Source organism: Mustela lutreola, chromosome X (genome assembly GCF_030435805.1).
Source record: "Mustela lutreola isolate mMusLut2 chromosome X, mMusLut2.pri, whole genome shotgun sequence".
Lineage (NCBI taxonomy): Eukaryota > Metazoa > Chordata > Mammalia > Carnivora > Mustelidae > Mustela > Mustela lutreola.
In genome coordinates, this window is record NC_081308.1 from 4,966,641 (window position 1) to 4,978,373 (window position 11,733).

Consider the following 11,733-nt stretch of genomic DNA (forward strand, 5'->3'; position numbering starts at 1 on the left):
GCCTTCCAAAGCCCTCCGTTTGTTCACGTTGTATGAGATAAGATTGGTAATGTTGCAGAAGGTGCTGATGTTTGAAAGACGGAGAGCACCTTTGTACGCTTCTAAAATGCTTCTGATGTCTTTTTATATTTTTACAGTTCATGAATGTGTGTGTGTCTACTTGTGCATATAATTATAATAGAAAAATAGATTGAGACGTTTAAAATGCATTCACCTGGGAGTGCCTGGTTGGCTCAGTCAGAAGGTCGTGTGACTCTTGATCCAGAGGTCCTGAGTTCGAGCTCCACATTGGGTGTAGAGAGGACTTAAAAACCTAAAATCTTCAAACAGCAAATGAATACATGAAAGTCGTTGGCCTCGAGATCACATACTCATATTTTTTTTTCTTGAAGTTTCATACTTTTCATTGAATTCTGTAAAGTGAGATTAAAGTTAGTTTGATTTGATGCCAAACTCTAAATCTTTGTCATTTACCACAATGGCTAGCCGGTTGCCCGGCTCCTCTTTTTTTTTTTTTTTTTTTTTAAAGATTTTATTTTTATTTATTTATTTGCCCGGCTCCTCTTTAGTGCACGTTTCAGTGTCTGTTTTAATGCCACTGTAGTTAGCATACAGTGTCATGTTGGGTGAGCAACACAGGCATGCAATGCAATAACTCTGTGTTTACCCTGTGTTCCTCGAGGTACGGGTTCTCCTAACCCCCGTCCCCTAATTCGGCCAAGCCCCACCCACTTCCCCTCTGGTCACCATTGTTTGTTTGCTGTGGTTCAGGGTCTGGGTCTGGGTTTGTCTCTCTCTCTTTTGTTTTGCTCATTTGTTTTGTTTCTTAAATTCCACGTACGAGTGAGATCATACGGTGTCTGTCTGTCTCCGACTGACGGACTTCACTTAGCCTCACACTCTTTGACTCCGTGCGTGTTAGTGCCAATGGCAAGATTTCATTCTCTTGCGCGGCTGAAGACTGCTCCGCTGTGTGGATTAAATACCACCTCCGGGGCGCCTGGGGGGCTCAGTCAGAGAAGCGTCTGCCCTCGGCTCAGGTCTTGAACCCAGGCCCCTAGGATTGAGTCCCGCATTGGGCTCCCTGCTCCGTGGGGAGCCTGCTTCTCCCCCCTCCCCCAACTCACCCTCTCTTTCTTTCATTTTCGCTCTATCTCAAATAAATATAAAATCTTTAAAAAAAAAAACAACAACCCACATCTTATTTATCCGTTATTAATCGGTGCACACTCAGGCTGCTTCCGTGTCGCGGCTGTCGTGAAAAAGGCTGCAGTAAACACGGAGGGGCGGGTACCCCTTTGAATTAGTGCCCTTGGATTCTTTCGGTCAATACCCCGTAGTGTGACTGCTGGGTTGGAGGCTGGCTCCGTATTGAATTCTCAAGGAACCTCCACACTGTCTTGCACAGTGGCTGCGTCAGCTCACATTCCCACCGACAGTGCGCGAGGGTTCCTCTCCCTCCCCGTCCTCACGGGCACTTGCTGTTCCTAGTGTTGTTGATGTTAGCCCTTCTGACAGGTGAGTCGTTTGGATTTTTGCATTTCTCTGATGGTAAAGAGATGATGAACATCTTTCTGTGTGTCTGTTGGTCATCTGGATGTCTTCTTTGGAAAAATGGCTCTTCATGTCTCCTGCCCATTTTTTAATTGGATTATTTGTTTTTTGGGGTGCTGGCTTATATAAGGTCTTCATATATTTTGGATACTAACCCTTTACTAGGTATGTCATTTGCACGTATCTTCTCCCATTCTGTAGGTTTCCTTTTAGTTTTGTTGATGGATTCCTTCACTGTCCAGAAGATTTTTTAAATATTTTATTTATGAGAGAGAGAGAGAGAGGGAGAGAGAGCACGTGCACAGAAGCAGGGGGAGGGGCAGAGGGAGAAGCAGACTGCCCACTAACCAGGGAGCCCAGCACGGAGCTCAGTCCCAGGACCCTGAGATCAGGACCCGCGTGGAACACAGATGCCTAACTGCCTGAGCCACCCAGGCGCCCCAGGTGCAGAAGAGTTTTATGCGTAGTTCCAGTGGCTTCTTTTTGTTTCTGTTTCCCTTGCCGCAGGAGACACATCTGGAAAAAAGATGCTACAGCTGACGTGAGAGAAATGACTGTATATGCTCCCTTCTAGGATTTTTATGGTTTCGGATCTCACATTTAGGTCCTAGTCCACTTCGAGTCTATCTTTGTGTGTGGTGGAAGGAAGTGGTCCAGGGTCATTCTTCTGCACGTGGCTGTCCAGTTTTCCCACCACCATTTGTTGAAGAGATTTTTTCCCATTGGACATGGCTTCCTGCTTGGTTGAAGATTAATTGACCGTATAATCATGGGTTCACTTCTGGCTTTTCATGTCTAGTCCGTTGATCTAAGTGTCTGTTTCTGTGCCAGTACCGTGCCGTCTTATTGCAGCTTTGTAACGTGGTTTCAAGTCCAGAATTGTGATGCCTCCAGCTTTGTTGTTCAAGGTCGCTTGGGCTATTTGGGGTCTTTAGCAGTTCTGTACAAATTTTAGAAGTGTTTGTTTCAGTTCTGTGTAAAATGCTGGTGGTATTTGCATAAGGATTGCATTAAATGCATAGATTTCTTCGGGGTAGCATAGACATTTATCAATACTTTTTTCTTTCAATCTGTGAGCATGAAACGTCTACGCAATCCTTTGGTTTCTTTCATCAGTTTTATAGTTTTTAGGAGACAAGTCTTTCACGTTGTTGGTTAGGATGCTTCCTAGGCGTTGTACTGTTTTGGGTGCAGTTGTAAATGGGATTGTTTTCTTTTTTAAAAATTTTATTCATTTATTTTACAAAGATCACAAGTAGGCAGAGAGGCAGGCAGAGGGGGGAGGGGAAAGTAGGCTCCCTGCTGAGCAGAGAGCCTGATGCGGGGCTCGATCCCAGGAGCCTGGGATCATGACTCGAGCCAAAGGCAGAGGCTTTAACCCACTGAGCCACCCACGTGCCCCTAGGATTGTTTTCTTAATGTGTCTTCTGCTGCTTCATTATTGATGTATGGAAATACAACAGGTTTCTCTGCACGGATTTTGTATCCTGCAACTTTACAGAATTCCCATATCAGTTCTAGCAACTTTTGAGGTGAAGACTTTTGGGTTTTCTACATAGACTATCATGTTGTCTGCAAACAGTAAACGTTTGATTTCTCTCTTGCTGATTTGGATCCCTTTTATTTCTTTGTGTTGTCTGATCGCTGGGGCCAAGCCCTCCAGCACTGTGTTGAACAGCAGCGGCCAGAGTGCACGTCCCTGTCTTATTTCTGACCATGGAGGAAATGTTCTCAGTTTTTCCCCATTTAGGATTATATTAGCTGTGGGTTTTTCATAGATCATTTTTATTATGTTGAGATATGTCCCCTCTACACCTACTTTTTTGAGGGTTTTTATCATGAATGGATGTTGGACTTAATCGAGTGCTTTTTTCTGCATCTGTTGAAATGATCATATAGTTCTGACCCTTTCTCTTATTGATGGGATGTGTCATGTGGATTGATTTGTGAATATTAAACCACCGTTATTGCTCTTTGTTTCTCCCCGGACTACAGCAGGAGCCACCGCCCCCCGTGAAGTGATGTTTTGACACACGTTGCCAGGTCCAGCTCAGGAACACTATAGTAACTGAAGTTCTGATAATACATTATAAATGGGATTATTTCCCTGATCTCTCTCACACACTGATCATTTCCAGTTTTTAAAAAATGCTGTATTGAATTTAATAGACCTCTGGTGTCTGTTCTTAGAAGGACACTCATCCCACCATGGGGGCCCACACTCACGACCTCATTGACAGTAATTCTTTCCCCAAGGCTCTGCCTCCCACATCCAGCAGGCTGGGGGGCTCGAGCTTCCACCTCGGGATCTGGGGGCACACAGACATCTCGTCTGCAACCGCATCCTGTCCCTATAAACATGGCCGTTATTTTCTCAAAATTTAATGAACAATTTTGATTTCTCCATGTTTTTGTTAAAATGCAAAGAAAAAATGTTAAATCGTTTTCTGGCTTTGCTTGTATCTCTGTAAAGATCATTGTATATTGCAATGGAATAACAGGGTTATTCCTCAATCGATCCTGTTAATGATATTGATATTGGAACTGTTCAAGTGAATTGACAGAAATACATTATTCCAGTTATCAAATCTTTATAATTCCCCTAATATATGATGGTGGCGGTCCTATGTTACATATATTTTTGTTAAAAATTTCATCAGTATTTGGTCCCTGGCTGGCTCAGTCAGTAGAGCATGTCACTCTTGACGTCAGGGTTGTGAGTTGGAGCCCCATGTTGGGTGTAGAGATTATATAGAAAAATGAAATCTTGAAAAACAAAATTGCCTGGATATTTTCAAGCATATATCTTGCCAGTAATTTTTTGTTACAGTTTATAGTTCTTGCTACATGCTCGTCACCTTCTGGAGATTCTTTCTTCGTGGCTGAGTAAGTGGAGTTGACGCTGTGAACTACAGGTCACAGAGTGGGTCAGCAGGATGCTTTGATTTAAGACTCATATACAGGCCTACCCACAACTGAATTAAGACTGGCCGGCTAGCGTTCCCGCATTCCAGTCTCAAAGCAGAAAACACCATTGGACTAAGTTAGTTAATTCCTGTTTTTACACACCACTTCCTAAGCGATGGGGGCAGTGAGTCGTTGGTGACCTTCATGAAGTAGATATCATGTCTTCACGTGGAGACACCATGAAGAAGGAAACGTTTCCATTAAACAGAGACACTTGTGGCTGGCCATCAGACTCTGAGGCAGCCTGATAGTCTACTGCATGAGTCTTGTCACGGTCTCAATGCCACAGGTTAATAATTCATACTGCAGTGTGACGAACCAGATGTGGACTTTGTGATCACATCCACAGAGGCTGACCCGATCCTTCACGGGGATGAAGGTTGCTTTAGCCTGGTAGGACGCTACCACGTAAGATGGAAACTTATGGTGTATGAATGGAATATATGTCTTCTATCTAACACAGAGTGTAACGTTTATGGTTATTTGTATTAAACATATTTTTCTACTCCATTTAAAAACTGCACACAGACATAGGTAGAGTATATCTTTATAAAATAGGCGCGATTACGAGTTTACCCATGACAGCGACAAACCTTGCGTTGAAACTGCTTCCTCGTCTCCCTCCTCCTGCTTGGGAGTGAAGGTTAGAGAAGGTGAAGAAGTCGCCTGTGTCCGGAGCAGAGTGGCCGCGCAGCTTGTCCTGGTCATGCGAGGCTCTCTTTTTCTCAGAAGGATCTCAGTGGGAAGCTGGAAAGGGCACGGATCGCGTCTTCAGCCTGGCTGCCTTCTCTGACGGTCTGTGACTTCGATGTGTCTCTTTCTCAGCCTTGTTTCTGTGTCTGGATAAGTGGAAGCAGGAGCCACGACACACTGCCGTGGCACTGTCTCCAGCACTCGGAGACGTCCAGTACTGCGGACCTATAGTCCTCTGGCCTCTCCCCTCGGCCATTCACCTTCTGCACGTGTCTTGCAAGTTCTTTCCCGCGCATGGGAATCCCAGATGTGCAGTCTTTTTTTTTTTTTTTTTTTTTTTTTTTTTTAAGTCATCTGCACCTAACACGGGACTCCAGCTCACGACCCTGAGGTCAGGAGTCACACGCTCTGCCACCCAAGCCAGCCAGCTGCCCCGGAGGTGCAGGTCGCTCAAGGCCGTGTCCCTGGACGATTCTCCTCTGCACCAGTGCATTTCTCCTGCCGTCTTCTCAGCCAGTCTTGCGTCTCTTGGCCTTGAACGTGCGTCGGGTCTTCGGGCTGGGAATTTTTAGGTGCCACTGTCTGTAGTCCAAGGTTGGGTTTCCCCTAAGATCCTTGGCCGGGTTTAACCCCTGTGGTTCTCTGTGGTCTCAAATACAATACATCATTCAGTTGCCCATCTGAGATCTAATTTGTTTCAGGGGAACAAGATTTCTAAGTTAGAGACGTGAATTCTGATGTGCGGGTTATGACATTTAATGTAGAAATGATAGTATTACAAGAAATAAATGCATTTTAAAGGCAGCTAGGCATTCACAGCTCATTATTTCATACACAATTTAAGATAGAAATCAAATAAAGGCGGCATAATTCATTATTTTGCATCAAGTAAACAGAGCTAGTATCTACTCCGAGTGGGAAAGTGAATGCATTGTAATAATATTGTTTGTTGACAAATAAATAATTTATCTTAGTTATTGTCCTAACCTGAATCAGAATTTGCGGCACATCTGCTTTTCTTAAACACCATCAGACCCCTTGGGATGATACCCACCGCTGAGGAAGGGTGATGCACCGGAAAGCCTCACAGACCTGCCAATGGGAGGGAAGCACGCCCTTGTCCTCATGCTTTGGTGTCACAATGGCCACGTCTGTCGCTCTTTGGAAAGTGCCCGTCAGTGTCTTTGGCCTAATCGTACTGCGTCTTGTTTTCCGTTTCTTTCCGCCTCCACACCCGGACTAGCTGCTCTTCGCACGTCATGCAAGTTGTGGAACTTCCACAACTGGAAAACTTGTATTCCCCCGTGTGTGCAAATCTGCGTCACCCTGTAGCCACATGGCAGACTATGGGGCTCTGGCCTCTTTTGCACCCAGAGCCCCACATCACATTGCTAACTACTGTAGGTGCCCAAGAAAATGGATTTTTAATTACGATAAAAATGTGATTTTAGAAAATATTACCCCAATAATATCCTTTCAGAATACTTCCGCATTATTCTGATTTTATAAAATCATTTCCTCGCCCTCTCGAGTCCCTTTAAATCTACTTCTGGTGCATTCACTGTGTGAGTATCGTGGTCGAACCCAACGGTACGAAGGTCCGTCCTTTCTGAGGGCGTGGTTTGCATCAGAAGGTGGGTCAGTGGCTCTTCATTTCTGCGTGACTGACGTTCAGAGCTGGGTAACTCTTTGCTGTGGAGCTGTCCTGTGCGTCCTAAGATGCTGAGCCGCCTGCCAGGCCTCCACCCCGCTGATGCCGGTAGCACCCAGTGCCCCGCTGTGACGACCCAACATGTCTCCAGACATTGCCGCATGTCCCCTGGGGAACAAAATCAGCCCTGATGGAAAACTTTGGAGCTGGGTTAACGTCCTGCTCCTCCCAAGGCTGGTCACTCATCCCGTAGCATGGGAGACTTGGCCTGTTGTAGCAGAACAACACAGAGAAGCTAGGTATAACCGGTCATGGCCGTGTGGCTTTCCGTGCTCCCTGAAGAATCTTGGCCACTGTTGCTGCAAAGACACTCTCGGGCCTGTTTGTATCCCAACCGGGTCGGCACTCAGAGTTCACGTGCCTCGGGATTTTGTGGTCAAAGCAAGGTGTGCAGCAATCATCGACATCAAACTATCTGGATTTGAATAGCGTATGTTTCATGTACACACGTCAGTTTAAAATATCAGCTTAGGAGGAATGAATAAACAACGGGAAAAGGCAGTCTCTTCAACAGTGTTGGGAAAACTGGACAGGCACATACGGAGGAATGAACTTGGACCCGTTTTCTTTCAGCGCATACAGACATAGACTCAAAATGGATTAAAGGCCTTAACGTGAGACCCGAAACCATACAAATCCTAGAAGAAAGCACAGACAGTAATCTCTCTGACATCAGTTATAACGGCATTTTCCTAGATAATGTCTCCTGAGGCGAGGGAAATAAAAGCAAAAATAGACTGTTGGGATTTCATATAAATAAGAAGCTTCTCTGCACAGTGAAGGAAAGAACCAGTAAAACTAAAAGGCAACCCACAGAATGGAAGAAGATATTTCAAATGATCTATCCAATAAAAGATTAGTATCCAAAATATATGAAGAACCTATACATCTCAGCTTCCTCCAAAAAGAAATAATCTGGTTAAAAATGGGCAGAAGAGAGGCACCTGGGTGGCTCAGTGGGTTAAAGCCTCTGCCTTTGGCTCAGGTCATGATCCCAGGGACCTGGGATCAAGCCCCACATCGGGCTCTCTGCTCGGCGGGGAGTCTGCTCCCCCCCCCCTCTCTCTCTCTGCCTGCCTCTCTGCCTGCTTGTGATCTCTGTCAAGTAAATACATAAAATATTTTTTTAAAAATGGGCAGAACACATGAACAGACTAAAAAAAAACAGGCATTTCTTAGATTTTAAGCAGTAGTTTTCGAGTCGGTATGACAGAGGTGGAACAGTGATCGCAGCACTGACTTGGAAGCGTCGTCTCACAGAGGTGGAACAGTGATCGCAGCACTGACTTGGAAGCGTCGTCTCGATGCTGTAAGAGGAATGGTTCTCCTGGGGTCCTTTGGGTTCTTGGTATTCAGACAACTTAGAACTGTTCCTTATAACAAAATCACTAAAATTCACCTGGAAAACATGAAACATTTTAACTTTGAGCTTTGGTGTGTTTCTTTAAAATAAGTTCATTCTCTGGTAAAATTTATGTATACTCTGATCACTCGAGCTCTAATGTAATGCAGGAAGAGTTTGCTGTAACTCCAATTTAAAAATTCTTATTTTTAAAAATCACCAACTATGTTCTCAAGCATGAGCCTACTGAGGGCTTTTAAGTGGCTTGGAGAGATTAGAAGGAACCTGTGAGCTAAATTCTATTATTATATGTTGATTTTAAATAATAATAAGGACAGTGATGATAAGACGTGAACAGAATTTGCCAGACGTTTATTAGGAAGGATATCTAGCCTCAAAAAGGTGAGGAGAACACCGGCTCTGTCCTCGGCTGCTCGACGTGGCGCGGTGCCGGGCCCCACCGAGCCAGCGGAGCGGGTCCCTTCACGCCCGTGTGCCTTCCTCGCTCCGCCGCGCGGGGGGGGGGACAATGCACGCACCGCGCTGGCCCGCCTGGCCCCGCTTGCCCCACGGCGTCCGGCTGCATCCCGCTGCGCATGCCTGCATCCTGCCGGCCGGACCGCGGCGTCTGTCCCTCGGCGGGGCCGTACGGAACCAGGTCACGGCCCCGTCCCTTGCTGAGGCCACGGCAGCGGACACCTGACAGCCGCGTGCCCCATTCCTCTGCCTCCCCCAGAAGTGCTTCTGTGGCCGAAGAGATCCGTCTCGGCCGTCCTCACTCACCCCGTCGTCCCGGAGCGCCCGCCTGCTTCCCCGTGCCCATGTGCACGCCTCCCCCTGCCCGCCCCACGCGCCGCGGCCCGTGCAAGCTGGAGGGGCTCGTGGGATCCAGGGACGCTGACGCAACTCCGTGTGGGGTGGGCAGGGCTGTCTGCGGGAGCAGCTCTCAGAGGGCAGGTCGGCAGACGCACACGTGCACACAGTAGAGTCACTGGATAACGTCACTTTGTCATCATTGCTTTGCCTCTAGACGCATTTTCCCTGCCACGCGAATTCCAGTCGGTCAGGGGCTCCGCAGGGCACGTGGGTCTCCCATCGTGGGGGTCCGGGCCCAACAGGCCCCCGTGCGCTTCCTCCTGGCAGAGTGCTGTGCATGCCCGCAGGTGAGCGGGGCAGGAGCGGACAGCAGGTACTGCCGTGAAATCATTTTCACACGTTGTCGTGGTTTTTGAGTCTCCGGAAGCCTTTCCAAAGCTGATTTTCTGCATTGACTACGTACTGTGCTCCAAGATTGTCCTGTCCGGACTTCATCCGACCTTCCCAGGCTCCTGGCTCGGGTCTCTCCTCTGACACTTACCGTTCACCCCGGATGCTCCTGGAGGAAGTACGCTCAAGTTCAGAACCGATTTTGGGTCTCTGCGCAGGAAGCTGGAAGCCCGAGCCTAATGCTTATCCCCCGAAGTGGCGGAACTGGCTGCTGCGTACGGCGGTACAGTCCCTGCGTGTGGTTTAGGGACGTGTTGGCGATGTGTGTGATGCCGTTGGTAAGTGTCCTAGGACTGTTTTCTCTTCTTTTGTAAAAATGCTTTTCTAAATCCATTCATGCTGCCTTTACAAGTCACACTGGTGCTTTGCTTATAGGTGCGCAACTCCAGAAACACAGTTCAGCACTTCTTTTGTTACCCGAAGGGACGTTATCTCTTTATTGTTTCTGCTTAATTGCAGAGACATTGTATGCTTTGGGGCAGTGTTTTATGTTTTACCCACAGTGTGGGTTGGGCTGTTTTCCAAAATATTTGTATCATTGTTGCTGACTACAGGAACTCAAGAATATTCAAGATAAACAGAGACACCTGAATTGAAGGAAACAAAAGTTGGTTAGACATAGATTCACATTTATATCCTAGCACGGCTGTTGAAACCAGCGGGTTTGTGCTGATTTATAGAGCAGCACATTAAGAAATGGCTGTTTCCTGTTTTCTGGGTTCCCGCAGTGCACCAAGAAATAATTTCTAATCTGTTCCCAGGTTGGGGAACCTCACCTAGACTCTAAGCTTCAGCTACTTTGTCTCCTGTTCTTGTTGCCATGACATGGTCTGGATGATGTCGAGGCATCTAGAATTTTTCCCTTCGGACGTTTAGAACCCAAGTCAGTATCAGATGCCCGTCCTTTGGTGCGGAGCACGTCCGCAGCTCTCGGGGGTGCCTTCTGGTTCGTCGTGGGAGGTCGGGATGCCGCGGCGGGCCGCGCAGAGCTGGAAGCGCATGTACCGGATGCCTTGTGTCTCTGTGCATAGTTTTACTTTTTTTTTTTTTTAAAGATTTTATTAATTTATTTGACAGACAAAGATCGCAAGTAGACAGGCAGGCAGAGAGAGGCGGAAGCAGGCTCCCCACTGAGCAGAGAGCCTGATGCGGGGCTCGATCCCAGGACCCTGAGATCATGACCTGAGCCAAAGGCAGAGGCTTTAACCCGCTGAGCCACCCAGGTGCCCCACGTAGTTTTACATTTTATTAACTGTGCTGTGGCATCTCCTCTGATTCTCCAAACAGCCCCAGTGCGTTACAGTTTTAAACATGAATAAAATACAGTGCAGACAGGTGAAGTCACACAGTCGGACAGCGACCGGGTCGGCCCTCGAACTCCTGTTCTCCGCACCACGTGCCGAGCGCTTTCCCTACAGCTCATCCGCTGTGTCCCGGAATGTTGCCTGACTCACGGGGCAGAGGTGGGAACTATTGTTTTTACGTGAATGCCAGTTTGTACTTAGAAGCCAGGAACACTGCAGTTTTCTGTTGTGTTAATAATAGTTGTTTTTATTTATGGCACGGACGGGTTAGGCATGACGTATCTTATACCGTGTTTTAAGACAGAGTTAAATCCCCAAACTTTTGTTGCTAACAAGATTGTGCTGACTGGAAATTCTCTGAGCTTCCTTGGTGCACATTTGTCTTATTTTTGGAAAAGCAATCTGGGGGAGGGAATTTGAATATTGTGTCAGATCATTTTCTCTTGTAAGTGTCTAGGGTTTTAAATTTAACTGCTCAGGATGAGGCTTTAATTCAGACGGTTTTTGTAAAGTGATTAAAAGGCGATGCAGTTTTTAATCGGGTCTGTAAATCTTGTTCTTGTTTGCAATAACGAAAATACTTAAAAATATCCCTTGGCTATGGAACAGTTGTTCTTAGTAAATCAGAAGTGGTTGTGTATCTACAGCTCCCAGGGTTCACAGTGTGAAGTTGCTGGTCTGTCGTGCTGGATGAATTATTCAGATAAGACTGCAAACTTTCTTGGGAACACCGTTTATGTATTTTGGGTCATTCTGTTCAGTTGACTTTGTATTTGAAGTGCAGCGTATTTACTTAACTCTTCCTAAAGGATTTGTTTATGGAAGAGCCCGTGTGCACCTCCTCATCTCGGTCAACAATGATTCCGCGTTTTGGGACCGTTATCCATGGAGACCTC